Raw genomic sequence first — 18,021 nt, 5'->3', positions numbered from 1 at the left:
GGCTCACAGTGGGTGGGCCATACCACATCATGTCTGCACAGATGCCATGAGGCCTTGCCTCAAGGGGCTGAGGTTCCCAGGGGAACATGGCCTGGCCCCTGGGTTCTCTGCACAGCCTCTGGAGGCACACAGGCCTGCAGGTGTGGGGAGTCCTCTTCAGGGACTGGGGCCCAGGCCACACTTGAAATCTTTGAATTGGTAACCAGGGGAAGAGGCCAGCCAGGAGGGCTCGTGAAATGTGCAGCCCATAGGTTGGTGATGGAGCGAAGGCCTTGAGTATTAAAAACACATATATACCAGTTTTCAGGCGCCTGGTAGATAGACATACAGAGGGGCAGTCGGTGTGATTTAGCAGCTCTGTCTGGCCATTAGGTGCTTTCTGAGGTGGTTAGGAAAGTTGGCCACCACCTGGCTTCCTTCAATACTCTTGGGGAGCTGGGATTTGGGGACCGATGCCTGCAGTGGGTGTAGCCAGGACTATTCCTTGGCCCCACCCCACTTTCAGCATCTCCAGTTTAGAAATGACAGAAGGTTCACAGGCAGAATCAGAGGGACAAATTCCCAGTCCTGAGCTTCCTGAACTCACTCAGGGCAAGGCTGGAGAACAACCCTTGACTGGAGGGCCTGGAAGGAGGAGGATCGAGAGTGGGGCTGAGGGTGGGCAGAACTTCCCTTTGGGCAGGCCAAGGGGCATCTGCTGAAGGAATCTGGACTGTGCCCTGGCTGGGTTCTCAAGATCCTTCCACCTGTCATAGGAAGTGCCAGTCTTGGGGAGGGGCAGAGAAATGGACCCTCGTGTCTCCTCAGAGGGCCAGAGTCTGGCTGTCTCTGCACCCTGCATGCTGAAGTGGAGGGTAACTGTTAAGATTGGGAGACCCTCAGAGAGCTGAGAAGCTGTGAGTGGGTGGAGATATCAATGAAGATTTCCTATTGGTCTCTTCTGATTAGTTGTAGTGGCAGCCAATCAGCAGGCAGGGAGGGTGTATGGTGAGCCTAAGATAAATAAATAAATAAATAAATACGCAGAGCTGTGCTTATCTATAGTTATTGCCACTGCCAGCATCCCGCATCTCTGCTGTTTCTGCTGCTTTGGGCCACTCCAGAGGCCTCTGTGGTCATTGCTGCATTGGGTTTGCCCTCAGCTTTGGCTACCTTGTTTTTGTTTTTGTTTTCTTTGTCAGCCTCTGTCGTTTCTGATGACTTCTGCGAGTACAGGGGGACAGGTGGGGCAAGGTTTATTTAGCTCTGTGGGATGAACACAGGACCTAAAGATTCAAGACTGGGCCGAGAGATATCACAAAGGCTAAACCACTTTGCTTGGCAACTGTTTGCAGTGCAATCCTGATTCAAATCCTGGCACTACCTATGGCCAGCCAAGCAGCCCTGGTGTAGCATATGAAAAAGTTTCCATAAGATGATTCTTGGAATTGTATTTAAAAGTGTTTCCTTAGGATTGTTCTGTGACTTTTGCCCCACCTAACCCTTCCAGGTGGGGCGCTGTGGAGTTGGCAATAAATAGCTTGAGGGACAGGAGTGAGGGGTCCTTCTGTGAAAAGCTGCTGGCTGCAGGAGGATTCTCTGGCTCTCCTTGCCCGATCTTTTAAACCCTAAAAAAATATATATATATATTATTTATTTCTGTACATTATTATTGTTTATTGTTTCTTTACAAAAAAGGGGGAATTGTAGCATATGAAAAAGTTTCCATAAGATGATTCTTGGAATTGTATTTAAAACTGTTTCCTTAGGATTGTTCTGTGACTTTTGCCCCACCTAACCCTTCCAGGTGGGGCGCTGTGGAGTTGGCAATAAATAGCTTGAGGGACAGGAGTGAGGGGTCCTTCTGTGAAAAGCTGCTGGCTGCAGGAGGATTCTCTGGCTCTCCTTGCCCGATCTTTTAAACCCTAAATATATATATATATATATATTATTTATTTCTGTACATTATTATTGTTTATTGTTTCTTTACAAAAAAGGGGGAATTGTAGCATATGAAAAAGTTTCCATAAGATGATTCTTGGAATTGTATTTAAAAGTGTTTCCTTAGGATTGTTCTGTGACTTTTGCCCCACCTAACCCTTCCAGGTGGGGCGCTGTGGAGTTGGCAATAAATAGCTTGAGGGACAGGAGTGAGGGGTCCTTCTGTGAAAAGCTGCTGGCTGCAGGAGGATTCTCTGGCTCTCCTTGCCCGATCTTTTAAACCCTAAAAAATATATATATGTATATATATATTATTTATTTCTGTACATTATTATTGTTTATTGTTTCTTTACAAAAAAGGGGGAATTGTAGCATATGAAAAAGTTTCCATAAGATGATTCTTGGAATTGTATTTAAAAGTGTTTCCTTAGGATTGTTCTGTGACTTTTGCCCCACCTAACCCTTCCAGGTGGGGCGCTGTGGAGTTGGCAATAAATAGCTTGAGGGACAGGAGTGAGGGGTCCTTCTGTGAAAAGCTGCTGGCTGCAGGAGGATTCTCTGGCTCTCCTTGCCCGATCTTTTAAACCCTAAAAAAAATATATATATATATATTATTTATTTCTGTACATTATTATTGTTTATTGTTTCTTTACAAAAAAGGGGGAATTGTAGCATATGAAAAAGTTTCCATAAGATGATTCTTGGAATTGTATTTAAAAGTGTTTCCTTAGGATTGTTCTGTGACTTTTGCCCCACCTAACCCTTCCAGGTGGGGCGCTGTGGAGTTGGCAATAAATAGCTTGAGGGACAGGAGTGAGGGGTCCTTCTGTGAAAAGCTGCTGGCTGCAGGAGGATTCTCTGGCTCTCCTTGCCCGATCTTTTAAACCCTAAAAAAATATATATATATATATTATTTATTTCTGTACATTATTATTGTTTATTGTTTCTTTACAAAAAAGGGGGAATTGTAGCATATGAAAAAGTTTCCATAAGATGATTCTTGGAATTGTATTTAAAAGTGTTTCCTTAGGATTGTTCTGTGACTTTTGCCCCACCTAACCCTTCCAGGTGGGGCGCTGTGGAGTTGGCAATAAATAGCTTGAGGGACAGGAGTGAGGGGTCCTTCTGTGAAAAGCTGCTGGCTGCAGGAGGATTCTCTGGCTCTCCTTGCCCGATCTTTTAAACCCTAAAAAAAATATATATATATATATATATTATTTATTTCTGTACATTATTATTGTTTATTGTTTCTTTACAAAAAAGGGGGAATTGTAGCATATGAAAAAGTTTCCATAAGATGATTCTTGGAATTGTATTTAAAAGTGTTTCCTTAGGATTGTTCTGTGACTTTTGCCCCACCTAACCCTTCCAGGTGGGGCGCTGTGGAGTTGGCAATAAATAGCTTGAGGGACAGGAGTGAGGGGTCCTTCTGTGAAAAGCTGCTGGCTGCAGGAGGATTCTCTGGCTCTCCTTGCCCGATCTTTTAAACCCTAAAAAATATATATATGTATATATATATATATTATTTATTTCTGTACATTATTATTGTTTATTGTTTCTTTACAAAAAAGGGGGAATTGTAGCATATGAAAAAGTTTCCATAAGATGATTCTTGGAATTGTATTTAAAAGTGTTTCCTTAGGATTGTTCTGTGACTTTTGCCCCACCTAACCCTTCCAGGTGGGGCGCTGTGGAGTTGGCAATAAATAGCTTGAGGGACAGGAGTGAGGGGTCCTTCTGTGAAAAGCTGCTGGCTGCAGGAGGATTCTCTGGCTCTCCTTGCCCGATCTTTTAAACCCTAAAAAAATATATATATATATTATTTATTTCTGTACATTATTATTGTTTATTGTTTCTTTACATAAAAGGGGGAATTGTAGCATATGAAAAAGTTTCCATAAGATGATTCTTGGAATTGTATTTAAAACTGTTTCCTTAGGATTGTTCTGTGACTTTTGCCCCACCTAACCCTTCCAGGTGGGGCGCTGTGGAGTTGGCAATAAATAGCTTGAGGGACAGGAGTGAGGGGTCCTTCTGTGAAAAGCTGCTGGCTGCAGGAGGATTCTCTGGCTCTCCTTGCCCGATCTTTTAAACCCTATCGTTCTTGTCTGTGTGGATTATTACTTGCTGCGGATAAATATTACCAAGGTCTTCCCCCGAAAGGGGACCAGGGGATGGGAAGTAATTTCTCATTCTGGGGACTGTTCTTGGATTCACAAATACCCAGCCAAGATAACGGCGAAGATATCTTGCACCCTGGAGGCTATCATGCATGGCTTCTAAGTACTAATGAGATTGGCAATCCCGTATTCTCCCCCCCCAAAAAAATTCCAGAAAAATAAAAGAACCGTGATACTGAAGACCTCTGGTACTTGTACTGCCTCTACTCACAAGGACTCCATGGACAGCTGGCACTTACATAACACTTTGGCATCTCTGGGTGGGCACCAACAATTCTTGGATCTGTTCCCCTGTAACACCAGAGCTGCCATGCCATGGTTCTTGGTGGTTCCTGAGCTTCCCAGCTGGGGTTTCCTGTGTAGCTCCAAAGCCCACTCAGGTGGAGGGAGCTCAGTAGGCCCCTCCCACAGCTGGGGCTAGGTGAGTGCCAGCCTTAGGACGTGTCAGGCCTTGCTGACCCAAGAATGACTGTGGCCTGAAGCACCTGCCCTGTAAGTGTGAGACTGAGAGTTTGATCCCTGGAGAGTTTGAACCCACATGAGCTCAGCATGAGCTCAGTAGCTCTATTGTCTGGATGCTCATGTCCCTACCTCCCCCCCCCCCCACACACACACTGTGACCATGTGTGGTCTCAAGAGCACCACTGTGAAGTGTATGAGCTCAGCAAATACTGAAATGAGCTGTGCTACCTTCACCATTGTGCTACCCTCTACAATAGAGCAAAGGAAGAGGAAGAAAAAAATGAAATATAGGGCAGTAGAGATAATGCAATTAGTAAAGCACTTGCCTTGATCGCAGGCAACCTGGGTTCCATCTCCACCACCCACCACACTTGGCCCTCAGGAGTAAGCCCTGAGCACAGCCAGATGTGACTCTGAATCTCATGGCCCAAAAAAGGAAAAATGGAGAGCAAGAGGCAGCAAAGATCAATGATGCATTGTCCACTCCCAGTTCTTTTCTCTTGCTGTTGGCAATGAGTGGGACCCAAGGACAAAGGAGGTTCCTGGAATGTGCATCTGCCTTTTCAGTCTTCTCTCTGTGCCTTTTGTAAGCAGCTGACTGGGTGCAATTCTAAGATTCATGAATGGGTCTTAAGAGCTCCACCTGAAGTGATCTCTGAGCACAGAGCCATGAGTAAGCCCTGAGGTACGGCCTCAGAACAGATTTAAAAAAAAAAATCAATAAAACCTGGGCAATTCAACCACAGATTTTGAAATTTTAAATACCTGTGGATGCTGAGAAGCCCATCCCCCATATTGACTGTGCCACCTCCGTGGGCCTGAAGGGGACATAATGGGTTGGGGGACAGAGGGAGTGGGGGCTCTCACAATGAGCTCTTCTCCATTGGGATGGTAAAAGCCTCTGTACGTGTCTAGGATGTGTCCTTCTGGGGGGCTCCAGAAGGTTCTACAGGAAGTCTCAAGCACTTGGGCTCATGACAGTGTGTATGTGTGTTTTGGGGGGGTTGACTGTGAGACCCAGGGCCCCCAGCATCCTGAGGGGGAGCGGCTGGGAGGGAGCAGGTACAGCCTGCTCTGCCCCTGTCCTGGCTGTGGCCCAGCCTGGAGGCAGCTGCTCAGGTCACCCTGGTAATTGGATCCTGCTGGTGTGAGGATTCCTTTAGCCTCTAGCTGGAGCTAAAAGCTAGGAACAGTATGCTCCCCTCCGCACTCCCTCACCCCAAGTGGTGCTCTGAGCCTACTGGGCTGTAGAGAGCTTGCTAAAAATAGCTCCCTCCAGGCTGACTCTGGAACCCTGGAGGCAGGAGAGGCCCCTAAACCTATGTCCAAGCTGCCTGTGGGGGCCCTAAGGTGGGGAGGCTATGGGAGGACAGACCTTTGACTTGAGGACCCCAGTCTGAGTAGGGGCTCACTAACCTATCCCCTACCTGATTTCTGCACTGTTTTGAGAATGGATAGCTCCCCCATCACAGAGGCTGGCCCCCAGGACAGGTCAGTGTCCATCTCTTTCTCTGTTCTTGAGGCCTGGTCAAATCATGAGATCAGCATTGACAGACTGATTGGGGGACACGGGAGATAGGGATTCACATACTGGGGCCCATGTGTGCACAAGGGGCCCTGAGAATGGAGGTGAGATTGTTGAGTTCAGGAGCTGGAAAGGCCTGGATCGTAGAGGGTCAGGGTGCTCCTGTGAGGAGGGTGGAACCTCACCCCTGGCACCATGTGTCCCCCCCCCAACCTTCAGGCACTTGGGAGCAGAGCTGCTCTGGATTGTGCAGGGCTGTGGCAGATTTCAGCTTGAATTAATCCTCAGGCCACTGTGCCGCCCTGCTCAGGGACCTTGTAGAGATCCTCAGGGGCTCCATTTCCCAGCCAGATACTCAAACTCTGGGGTCTGACCCAAGTCCCAGCAATAACTCCTTTCCCCGCTGAAATGTTCTACTTCCCCATCTTCCCACCAGTTCTCTGCTGCTGCCCATCCTAACCGTTCCCCACCACCCAGAAAACACCTCCTCTAGGAAACCCCCAGAGACTCCCTCTCAATGCTCTCTACTCCTTCTCTCCCTGCTCCCACAGATCTTCCCGAAGCCCTTTCTAACCAGAAATCAACGTAGAGCATCTGTGGATCCCCTCTGTTCTGGTTAGTGTCATGTCCTGCCACCAGGTCCATACAGAGTCCAGGATGAGAACTTGAGACCCTGGTCCAAGCCTCACTTGGGTAACTGGCAGGTCAGTGTCTGCTTGTTTGTACCCCAGGATGGGGAGTTTCCCTACTGAGGTAGCGTGGCCGCCCCTCCATGCTTCTGCCTGGGCCATGGCTTCACACATACTCATTCTGGGAGGGGCAAAAGTCAACTCTGAAGGTGCTCAGTAACTCACACTCTTGGGTGGGGTTGAGGTGAGAGATGGGGCCCCAGCAGAGGTACAGGAAGGGTTACTGTAAAGCTTGCAGGTGAAGGGGAGTCTCTGTCCCAGGAGTCAGTCAAGCTCTGCAAGGTGCTTCCCTTCCTCATGTCTATTTCTGACCATCCCTGGTGGGGGACAGTCTTCTCTGAGCATGGGTGGAACAGTGGGAAAGTAGGGAGCACACTTTGAAAGGGTTTTATGAACCAGACTGGATCCAGGTGAGTGGGTGACCCTCTGTTGTAAAACCTCACTAAGCGAGCAAATGTTGGTCACTTGTTTAGCTCCCCCAGCCTCAGTACTCCCATTTATAAAATGGTGAAGGCAGAATGTGTCGCAGAGGGTTGTTGTGGGATGAAGTGAACAGAGATGCCACTCTGGGTGTAGAGCATGAAGAATGGGGCCATCGAGATGTTGTTAGTTATTATCACAGCAGTAGGGCCCTCTGTGAAGTCAAACACAGAACTGCTCTGAAAATGCTGACACCCGCAGACCCGCTTACCTGGGCAATGTTTCTGGGTAATGTCTTTGGAATGTCAGTGGAATTTCTGACTGCAACTAGGGTATAAAGGTGGCTTTAAAAGTCCAGGGAGACATGACTCTCTCCACCTCTGAGTCCCCTTTGAGCCCAACACACAGGCTAGCTTGTAATCATTTCCTAGATCCTCCTCTTCTGGCTCAGCTCTATCTCGTGTATGCAGACACTAAGCTGTCAACTATGGCTCCGGGGTTGGGTGGCCAGGCCGTTTCTGTAGCTTCTCAAATCACCATGGAGTCGCTGTGTAAGTGTGTGTATGCATTACAACACACACACACACACACACACACACACACACACACACACACACACACACACACACACCGCGTCAGGGATGGAGCCACATTTTACTCTCCAGACCAAGTCCTTTCTGCCTCCTTCTTCTCTGTTGCATCAGAGTTATAGTTACTGTCTCAGTGGTCCCTGCACCCCTGCTTTGGTCCTCACAGGTAAACAGTGCACATGTACAAGCAGCAAGTTCCACCATGCTTTCTCCTGCTGGAAGCTCCCCAGTGACAACTCCCCCCCAAGGAAGGCAGCAATTTTAGCATCAAGGTTGAAGGAGGAAATGTTGTGTAAGTAAGATTCATGATGCCCCAGGTAGAGAAAGAGCAGAACACTATCAAAGGTAGCCTGAAGGCCAGCCAGGGACCCATGTGCCTCGTGGGAGCCATTCCCAGCCCTGGTGGCCTGCAAATGTATTAAAATGAGGCATGAGCAGCTTTACTAGCTGCCAGCAACGAAATCTCTGTGATGCCACTGTCTCTGAGCTGAGCATTGTGAGGAAGAAACTCTTACGAGGGGGAAAAAGGGAGCGCCTTCATTTGTTAGTGCCTTCTACCCCAGCTCAGATGCAGCGACTCTGTCTCCCTCATATCTGGACCATTTCTCCTTTCTTTTCCTTTCCCTCTGGAAGGGGGCGGTCATCACCATTGGGAGTGCTTTAATGAATTTGTTTGCTTGCAATGATACAATTTTGTTTATAAAAGTCAAGGCAACTGGGTTCAGAATTTTGTTTTTGGGCCACCTGCAGTGGTACTAGGGGCTTATCCAGCTCTATGCTCAGAGATTACTCCTGGCAGTGCTCCAGGGACCTTGAGAGATGCTTCGGATTAAACTGAGGTCAGCTCTGTGCAAGGCAAGAGCCTTCCCTGCTGTGCTATTTCTCTGGCCCTGGACTCCAAATTCGCTCTGAGATCTGAAGCTCACGTTTGCAGATTGCCCCCACCTGTGCTGTACCCTGTCTCTGGCCCCCATGGCCATCACTTTGCTGAATGGAATATGATCTTATTCCTGTAGGGATAAACTCAGAGATCCTATCTCTCAGTGTTTTGTTTTGTTTTGCTTGTTTTTGGGCCACACCTAGTGATGCTCAGGAATTACTCTCGACTCCGCACTAAGGGATCACTTCTGGAGATGCTCAGGGATTAATTTCTGGGATGCCAGGGATTAACTCAGGTTAACCATGTGCAAGGCAGCAACCTACTTGCTGTACTATCTCTCCAGCCCCTCTTTCAGAGGCTTAACCCAGTGAAAATATATGCTACAAGACCCTGATGACAGACAGAAGCTTCTGCCCAGTGCAAATGGGCCTGGGTCTGCCTGGGCACAGCTGCTCACCTCTGGTTCTGCTCTTCATTCCCTGTCTGAGATCTATTGTGAGAAGGCAGGAGATAATAAGAACCACACAGATCTGAGATGCTTTGCTTCACAGGTATACAATGCTTTGTGGGCTAAAGTGCTTCCCAGGGTTACCCCAAATCTTAGCAGGGCCTGTACCTGGAGAAAAGAACCAGAAATTTGAGGAGCATGAGCACTTTCTGAAACAATGACTCCTTAGATGCCCCTCAATGTATCTTTCATTTTTATGGATTGTCCTTCCAGGGGTTTTGAGTCTGGCAGTTGCCCCTATAATGTTCAGCCCCAGTGATGAGGTCTAATACTTCTAATACTCAGACCTCATTATTCTGTACCCCCTTAGCATTCTTTCTCCTGCCCACCTTAGCAGGAGGCTAGGCCTTTGCAGGACAAGACCAACAGGGATCCACTCTCCCCTTTTTCCAGCTAGTGTTGACTTCCAACACAGCCTTGCTGTGGGCTAGATGTTAGGAAATCAGGAATAACTGACTCATTCATAGCATGAACATTTTAATTTGTTTTGGGGCCACACCCCTCTGTGCCCACAAGTCACTCCAGGCTCTGCACTCCGGAATCACTTCTAGCAGGCTCTGGGGACAATATGGAATGCCAGGGATTGAACTCAGGCTGACCACATGCAAGGCAAGTGACCTACCTGCTGTGCTATCTCTCTGGCCCCAACGTGATGTGAACATTTATTGGCTTTTGGTGACGTGGCCAACAGATAGGTTGGGATCCAAAACAAAGGGACTTGTCTTCAAGGAGTCATGGTCTAGAAAAGATAAGTGGACAGGAACAGACTGTTGGGACTCATATCTCCTGGCGGCATGGGGCCGGAGAGATAGCATGGAGGTAAGGTGTTTGCCTTGCATGCAGAAGAATGGTGGTTCAAATCCTGGTGTTCCAGATGGTCCCCTGAGCCTGCCAGGGGCGCTATCTGAGCCTAGAGCCAGGAGTAGCCTCTGAGAGCTGCTAAGTGTGACCCAAAAACCATGTCTTCTGGTGGCAGTACAACAGTTTAAGGAATCCAAGTCTTCTTAGTTATACATTTATGAGATTTCTGCATCTCTATGTTTCTACATCACTCTATCTATCCATTGGTCTATGTCATCCCATGTATGTAAATTCTGCATTCTCTGCACTGGAAAGAATAAAATACCAGATCTTGATTGCAGTGTGTAATTTATTACTCATTTTTCTTTTTCTTTTTTCTTTCCTTTTTTTTTGGGGGGGGGGCCACACCCTGTGATCCTCAGTAGTTACTCTTGGTTATGTGCTCAGAAATCGCTACTGGCTCGGGGACCATATGGGATGCCGAGAATTAAACTCAAGTCTGTCCTGGGTCAGCCGTGTGCAAGGCAAATGCCCTACCACTGTGCTATTGCTCTGGATCTATTTTCTTATTTATTTTTTTCTTTTTTTGGTTTTTCGGGCCACACTCGTTTGATACTCAGGGGTTACTCCTGGCTAAGCGCTCAGAAATTGCCCCTGGTTGGGGGGACCATATGGGACGCCGGGGGATCGAACCGCGGTCCTTCCTTGGCTAGCGCTTGCAAGGCAGACACCTTACCTCTAGCGCCACCTCGCTGGCCCCCTTATTTTTTAAATCAGATCTTTGCTCAAGGGATCTGGGGCTACTCCTAACAGTGATTGGAAAATATCTTGGTTATACCTGGTGGTACTTGGGAGACCATGCGGTATCCAGGATTGAACACAGGCTTCCAGTGTAAAAAGCATGTGCATAATCATTTTTATGACCCCTGGATAGTATTAAATATTAAAACAAAATGTGTGTGTGTGTGGGGGGTCTGTGCTCGCTTCGGCAGCACATATACTAAAATTGGAACGATACAGAGAAGATTAGCATGGTCCCTGCGCAAGGATGATATGCAAATTTGTGAAGCATTCCAAAATGTGTGTGGGGGGTGGTCAATTCAGGAGGTGCTCAGAGGTGACTTCTAGGTAAGGGTTCAAGGTTGTTCCTAGTAAACTCAGGGAACCATGTAGAACTGGGGACCAAAGCGGAGGCTTCTGTATACAAGCAGGCATTCTATCTAGCTCATTGTGTTATCTCTCCAAACTCAGACACCATTTTTAATAGATCATAAAGTTTCCAAGTTAATATTCATGTTTTACATTTTTCTCATTGGGACCACTTCAAAATTCCCCTAGAGAAATGTAAAGTTAGAGCGCTTAGGTACTTTTTTATTTTCTCTAAGTTCTGTCTTCTCCCCCACCCTGATTATTGGGGTAGCAGAATATTACTTCATTCTCTTGGGATGTTAATATTAAGTTTGGGCCTAATGGTGCCAGGACTGGGGCCTTGTCTTACCTTCACAATGCCAGGTTAGGAGGCCCCTTTCTCCCTCTGATCAGCAATGTGTTTTTATTTTTTATTTTTTTTGTTGTTCCGAGCACCAATTGGTACTGACATGAAAGACTTGGCTGGGATGCTTGCACTTTCACATCAAGACTGACATCATAGAGAAGAAAATAATGGCTGCCAATACTTCCCAAGTTGCCAGATCCAGGCTGATACCTCTGTGGCCTTCTCAGAAAGCAGAGGGTCAGATTCCCCTTTCTGCATAAACTATAGCATTCCAACATCATTCCCTAAGCCTCCAACAGAAACAGCCCAGCTCTGCGACTTGTAAAACTTCCTAGCCACTTAGTTTGTTTTAGATTTTAAATTCTGGACTGTGTAGCTGCAAAGGACCATGCAGCACTTCAATATCTTGTAGTATCAGTCCAGCAGTATCACAAGAAATCTGATAGCAAATTAACATAGAAATCTACCCACCTCGGGGAGCCTAGCCAGTAGCATAGAAGTCTCAGCTAGAATCAAACCATAGCCCAGTAAATCCTCAGACACTGACTTTCGTAATACCGTGGAGAGATATAACAATCATTTTCAAATTGGCCTGTGTTGATATAAGATTTGATAACTCCAGTTACCTTTGTATTACAACAAGCAATTGAAATAGATTTGTTTGTGTCTGCATAGAGACAGGCTATAATGGTGAATGGGAGGTTGGAGACAGTGGCAAAAGGAGGGTCACACTGGTCGTGGGATTGGTTATTAAACATTTAATGCCTGAAATGACTGTATCATGAACAACTTGGTAAATCACAGTATTATGATAAAAAATGGAAAGAAAATGAACCTGACATCATGCTGGAGTAATTACATAGCAGGCCTTTGTATGAGACTGATCCCCAGCATCCCATATGGCCCCTGAGCACAACAGAAGTAATCCCTGAGTGCAGAACCATGAGTTACTCCTGAGCACTGATGGGTGTGGCAAAAAGATTTTATAAAAAAAGCCTGACATCATCTTTTGCAACCACAAGTGAATCACATCTGCACAGAGACCTTGAGGCTGGCAGCATCTCAGGAGACTAGGAGCCTAGAGGAAGACGGATGTAGCCCTGCTGTGTTGGGAGTACAGAAGGGAGAATCCACATAGAGAGTGAGCATACAGAGGAGCCAGACTGGCTCTGGGCAGCAGGAATGAAAGGCACTAATGTTCCTGGCAGAGAGGTCAGCATGAGCAGAGGTAGAGATGGCCCCCAACAAGGTGCCTTAAGAGGATTGGGGCAGAGACCCGTGCTGTTTTGACATTCCCTGTGTGCAGCTTAACTTGGCTGCCTCTTCTAGGTTCGTGCTCTTTTGAAATTAGGGAGAGGTGCCAGGGCCTTGAAGAGTTGTTGTTGTTGTTGTTGTTTGGTTTGTTTGCTTCTGGGTCACACTGGCTGTGCTCAGAGTCACTTTTTGGTGGTACTTGAGGAATTATATACAGAACTAGGAATTGAACTGGGGTTAGCTGCCTGCTAGGCAAGTGTCTTACTCACTGTACTATCTTCCAGCCTCATTAAAAATTTTTTGGGGGGCCCAGAGCGATAGTACTGTGGTAGGGCATTTGCCTTGCATGCAGGCTACCCAGGATGGGCCCAGGTTCGATTCCCAGCATCCCATATGGTCTCCGAGCCTGCCAGGAGTGATTTCTGTGCACAGAGCCAGGAGTAATCCTTGAGTGTCACTGCCGGGTATGGCCCAAAAAATAAACAAACAAAAAAAGCCTCAACGATTTTTTGTATTGCAGTGAAATTTGTATAAATGTTTGCTATTTTAACTTTCTTGTTGTTGTGCTTCTTTTTTTTTGGGGGGGGGCACACTCTATCTTACTAGGGGTAAGTCCTGTCTCTGCACTTAAGAGTCACTCATGGAGGTGCCAGGGATTGCACTCCGGGACTCTTGGGCACATTACCTATAGTCCAGCCCCTTGAATTATTTCTTCTTCACTTGATCAAAGATTCCCAAGTTAAATCCCTGTTGTTGTACCTATCAGAATTTCACTTCATTTCTTTTTTAAGGGCTAGGGCCACAGCTCGCAGTGCCCAGGGCTTACTCCTGACTCTGCTGGGGATCAAACTGGGACCAGCATGTGTGAAGCAAGAGTCTTAAACCCTCTGGCTCTCCGTCCAGAATTTCATTTGTTTGGGGTTCATGTGACTCTGAGGCAGTGGGAGTTTGTCGTTCTTCTGGAAGCACTGGAATGCCAGGGAGAGAGAGGGTCACAGACAGAGGAGCACCCAGGGTACACTGTCACCCACGTGTCCAAGGCTGGCTAGGAGGGTGGGGCATGCAGGAATTTAAAGGCTTGGGAATGGAGTCCTAACCCCTCCAGCTCTACTCGATTCTTCCTCTAAGAAATCCTTGTGCTATTTCTGAGTGTCATCAGCTGAACCCCGATCCTCGCTAATTTGGGGGAGATAAGAACTCTGCCCTCAAGCACTCCTGAACCCCCAGAGCCTCTTCGCTCTGTCCACCCATGCACAATCCAGTGTGTGGCTGAAGTCTTTGGAGACCCCACAGTTGGTGTTCAGAGAGGGAGAGCAAGGCTCTCAGTCATTGAAATTACCTGTTTGTTGTTTCTGCCAGCACTGGGCTTGGGTCCAGCTTATGTCACCCGCCAGCACCCCCCAACGCCCTCAGCAAGTTTTCTCTTCAGAGCAGAGTTGGAGGAGACAGAACAAGCCCCAGGGGTGTCAATAGCAGGGTTATAATCCAGCGGGATGAGACTGCGCTCTCTGGGGTCTCATAGCGTTTTTCCAGCCCTGGCCACTTTATTACCATATCGCTGAGCGATGGGGCTCCAGGGAGCTGTGGCTGCACAGCCGTCCGTGCCCTGCTGACGATTGATCAAGCTACAATTGGGCTGAGCAAACTCCTGCTGCTTCCTGCACACCCCACACCTCTCTGCTCCCCCCCAGTCTCTTTTCTCTTCCGATCCTCTTGCTGCCCTCTAGGGAGCTAGCTCAGTGTTGGTTTGTGGGTTCCCCCACAGCTGCCCGACCTTGGGACTCTGTCCTCAGAGCATCAAGTGGGTGGGAGGTTCCTTTCAGCCTGAACTACTTGGCTATTACTTCCCTTTCAAGATTTCAGAGAGAATTGTCATAGCATTTTCTGAAGATGGTGACAGAAATTATTGGATGGGGAGCAGGCCCCTGGCAGGCGAGTCCCCCAGTTCCCTGGAGATGAGACTGTCATCCTCAAAGGAAACTTAACACATGCTCAGCCCTGTGGATGGGACACTTACCTCAGAGTTGCTCTGTGGTCTGCCCCATGAAAAGGGAATTGGGGGACCCAGGTGCCCTGAGAAGAGTATTGGGGCATTCAGGGGCCATAAGAGGGAGTTTGGGAGACTCAGGTGCCACAAGAGGAGTTTGGAAGACTTGGGTGCAATGAATGGGGAACCTCCTGGAAGTAATGCAGCAGCATGTTCAGCCTATCTTAGCTTGACCCAAGCTAACCATCCCCTGGCCTGGCTCCATGCACTCTGGAGCTCTCTGGGAATAGAGTTCTCAGTGTTCTCAGATGAAAGGCAGCACCTGCCCAGATGTATATATCTGAGCTTTTTTTTTTTTTTTTTTTTTTTTTGGTTTTTGGTTTTTGGGTCACACCCAGCAGCACTCAGGGGTTAGCCCTGGCTCTAAACTCAGAAATAGCTCCTGTCAGGCTCGGTGGATCATATGGGATGCCAGGATTCTAACCACTGTTCTTCCGCATGCAATGCAAACGCCTACCTCCATGCTATTTCTCTGGCCCCTATACCTGAGATTTTTTTTTCTTTTTTGGGTTTTTGGGCCACACCTAGCGGTGCTCAGGGGTGACTCCTGGCTGTCTGCTCAGAAATAGCTCCTGGCAGGCACGGGGGACCATATGGGACACCGGGATTCGAACCAACCACCTTTGGTCCTGGATCGGCTTTGCAAGGCAAACGCCGCTGTGCTATCTCTCCAGGCCCTATACCTGAGATTTTTGATGCTGGGATGCAGATATGAACACATTTCTTTTCTCCCTCATCAGTGGAGACAGTAACTGAAGCCTGGCTGGGTCACACTTGAAGCAGTTTCAGGGAACCAGGTTTTTCTTTCTTTTTGTTTTGTTTTGTTTTTGGTGCACACCTGGCAGTGTTCAGAATTTTCTCCTGATTCTGCACTCAGGAACCACTACTAGCAGGCTTTGGGGACCATATGGGATGCTGGGGATTGAACCCAGGTAAACTGTGTGTAAGATAAGTGCCCTCTACCATTGTACTATCTCTCAGGCCTCAGAAGGCTTTTTCTTTTTTCTTTTTTTCTTTTTTTTTTTTTTTGGTTTTTGGGTCATACCAGAGATGCTCAAGGATTACTCCTGGCTCTGTGCTCAGAAATCGCTCCTGGCAGGCACAGAGGGCCATATGGGATGCTGGGATTCGAACCATTGTCCTTCTGAATGCATGGCAAACGCCCTACTGCTGTGTTATGTCTCCGCCCCCCTGTATTTCTTTCTTTTTTTTTTTTTTTTTTTTTTTTTTTTGGTTTTTGGGTCACACCCGGAGGTGCTCAGGGGTTACTCCTGGCTGTCTGGGACACCGGGATTCGAACCAACCACCTTAGGTTCTGGATTGGCTGCTTGCAAGGCAAGCACCGCTGTGCTATCTCTTCGGGCCCTGTATTTCTTTTTTGAGAAAAAAAAAAAAGAAAAACCCATTATTTAGTGGGGTTATATTTTTCCTTGTTAAGTTTTGTCAGCCTTATATAGCTTGTTTTGTTTTGTTTTTGTTTTTGGGCCACACTCATTGATGCTCAGGGGTTACTCCTGGTTATATGCTCAGAAATCACTCCTGGCTTGGGGGACCATATGGGACGCCGAGGGAATTGAACCGCGGTCAGGCCAGTTCTAGGCCAATGCATGCCAGGCAGAAGCCTTATGCTCTGCGTTACCGCTCCAGCCCCAAACCTTGTATATCTTGTATATCTCCTCTGATAGGTATTGGGTGAAAAAGTTTCGCCCTTTCTGTGAGTGGGCTTTATATTCAAGACACTGTTTCTTTAAAGTTCAGAAACTTCTCAGTTTAATGTAGTCCCATTAGTTTATCTTTGCTTCCACTTGTTTGGACAGTGGTGTTTCCTCCTTGAAGGGGCCTTTAGTCTCAATGTCATGCCTATGTTATGGCTTTGTGTCTGATATCAAGGCTTTAATCCATTTTGATCTGACCTTTGTGCATGGTTTTAGAGGTCTGAGTTCACATTTTTGCATATGGCTGACCAATTGTCTCAACATCACTTATTGAAGAGGCTTTCCTTGTTCCATTTTATATTTCTTGTCCCTTTGTCAAAGATTAATTGCTTGTATGTTTGGGGGTCATTCTCTGAATACCAAGTCTATTCCAATGATCTGAGGGTCTATCTTTATCTCAGTACTATGCTGTTTTAATGACTATTGCTTTTAGTACAATTTAAAGTTGGGGAAGATGATGCCTCCCATATTATTTTCCTAAGGATTGCTATAGGTTTTTATGGTTCCAAATGAATTTTAGGAGTGTTTGGTCCACTTCTTTGAAGAGTGTTATGGATATCCTTAAAGGGATTGCACTAAATCGGTACAATGCTTTGGAGAGTATTGCCATTTTAATGATGTTAATCCTTCCAATCCATGAACAGGGTATGTATCTCCATTTCCTTGTGTCCTCTTTTATTTCTTGAAACAGTGTTTTGTAGTTTTCTTTTAATAGGTCCTTCACCTCTTAAGTTGACTCCAAGGTATTTGAGTTTCTGTGGCACTATTGTGAATGGAATTTAAAAAAAAAATGTCTACTTCTTCTTTATTCTTATTTGTGTATAAGAAGGCCATTGATTTTTGCATGTTAATTTGAGCTGGCCCCAATTTTATTTTTCAAAGAAAGATATTTCACAGTCCCTTGCTCCTAGGGGTGGGCTGGAGTAGGGGAAAATCTGGGGTGACTGAAGACAGAGACATGGTTCTTTTTCTAGCTGTGCCTGAAGTCATCACAAGTTTTATTTTTATTTTATTTTTTTGTGTGACTGAAGTGCATTACACAGAATTATTTACGGTACATAGTGATAATGAATGAAGGGCATTCTCACCACCAATGTTGTCCTCCCTCCACTCCTGTTCCCAGCATGTCTCCCTTATCTCCCTCCTTTACCCCCCAGAATACTAGTGTAACTGGTCTCCACTTTAAAGCTTGTTGTAGATTGGGTATCTATTCTGTCATTGTCATTCTGTCATTGACTTTGGGTTTGGTGTTCAGTCTGATCATTTTTTATTCACACTACATGTTCATATGACTGGTCCTGGTATCATCATTCCTCCCCCCCTCAATTTATGAGGCTGAATGATTCAAGTTATGCTATTCTGTTGGAGATAAAAAGGTTAAGGAAAAGAGAAGAAAAATTTGGTATCAACTACTAAAAAAAATCACCAAATAATATCCACAAGAGTGAAAGAGAAATAAAAAAAGTGGAAGAAAAAGGAGAAGGAAAATAGTATCAAAACAAACAAAACAAGAAAAAGGAATGCTGGAGTGGCTG

At 46.6% G+C, this 18,021-nt stretch overlaps 1 non-coding gene across 1 annotated transcript; it reads left to right on the top strand.

Annotated features, from left to right (window-relative positions):
* The first annotated feature begins 10,951 nt into the window (after positions 1 to 10,951).
* On the top strand, positions 10,952 to 11,058 carry LOC126025998 (U6 spliceosomal RNA). The gene has a single exon (XR_007501553.1). It is a non-coding gene; the product is annotated as a U6 spliceosomal RNA (small nuclear RNA).
* Positions 11,059 to 18,021: the final 6,963 nt, after the last annotated feature.

This window comes from Suncus etruscus, chromosome 1, assembly GCF_024139225.1.
Source record: "Suncus etruscus isolate mSunEtr1 chromosome 1, mSunEtr1.pri.cur, whole genome shotgun sequence".
NCBI lineage: Eukaryota > Metazoa > Chordata > Mammalia > Eulipotyphla > Soricidae > Suncus > Suncus etruscus.
The sequence above is the reverse complement of the archived record's forward strand: the minus strand, read 5'-3'. Positions and strand labels throughout refer to the sequence as shown.